Raw genomic sequence first — 1086 nt, forward strand, 5'->3', positions numbered from 1 at the left:
TTACTGACCTGGGTTTTCTCTTCGTTTACTGTCTTTTGTAATCCATAATTACAGGAAGACTGGGGAAGAGGGTAGGGAAAGGAAGTGAGTCTTCAGTGACTCCCACAATGACCAAGAGGAAGCTGGTTTGCACCACACAAGGGTAAAACTTCAGAGAACCGAACTTCGTACAGCCAATGTCTTCAAAAATCACAAGTATGGTTGCTTAGTAGAGCATGTAAAACCTCTTAGTACACGTATTCATTGAATTTATGTATGTATGTAGGTGTGCCTCAAGCATGTGGAAGTCAGAGAAGAACGTATATGGGCATTGGATCCTTCTGTCACAGGGATCCTGGTGTTCAAACTCAGGTCCTCAGGCTTAGTGGCTAGACCATGTACCCACCGAGCTATCCTGACAGACACTCCAGCGAAGTAAAAATTCCTGGCTATTAACCTTTCCTTTCCACTACCTCTGGTGGGTGGTGGCTTGAAGGGAGGTTAAAGTGTTTAAATACCCTTATTAAACTAGGTTTTAAAAAAGTATAAGCCTATAGACCAGCTTACAAATTGAAAAATAAAGTCAGATAATCTACTTCCCTTCAATCACTGAGTAGTTAAGAAGCCATCATAGAAAAAAGTAAAAATGTCCTCATAATTTCCCAGCCTGCCAATCCGTTGACTGTTGCTCCCCCCCCCCCCAATCTTTCTGGCACTGGTTAAATTTAATGGCCTTGCCAAACCTGATTCCAGACAGATGATTGACGCTGGAGGAACTCCACAGCATAGTCAGCTGTGGAAGCCTAGTCCTGTAATTCCAGCTACTTGGGAGGCTGAAGCAGGTACGAATCAGTTCAAGGCCTATCTGGGCCAGTTTGGGTACTTGGTGAGGCCTGTCCCAGTGCCTGCCTAGCACGAATGGGACTCTAGGTTGAATTCCTAGCAGAATACTTGCCAGGGCCTATCTAGAGGAAAGTGGGGAGTGATCATTGCTTGACGTCAAACACTACTTGGGATCAGGAACAGAAATGGCTGAGGGCTGAGGGTGGTGGTATCATGTACTGTGGAGGCAGAAGCAAGATCAGACTACTGGAGGGTTGTCTGGGT

The sequence above is a fragment of the Rattus rattus genome, chromosome 10 (genome assembly GCF_011064425.1).
Source record: "Rattus rattus isolate New Zealand chromosome 10, Rrattus_CSIRO_v1, whole genome shotgun sequence".
Classification (NCBI taxonomy): domain Eukaryota; kingdom Metazoa; phylum Chordata; class Mammalia; order Rodentia; family Muridae; genus Rattus; species Rattus rattus.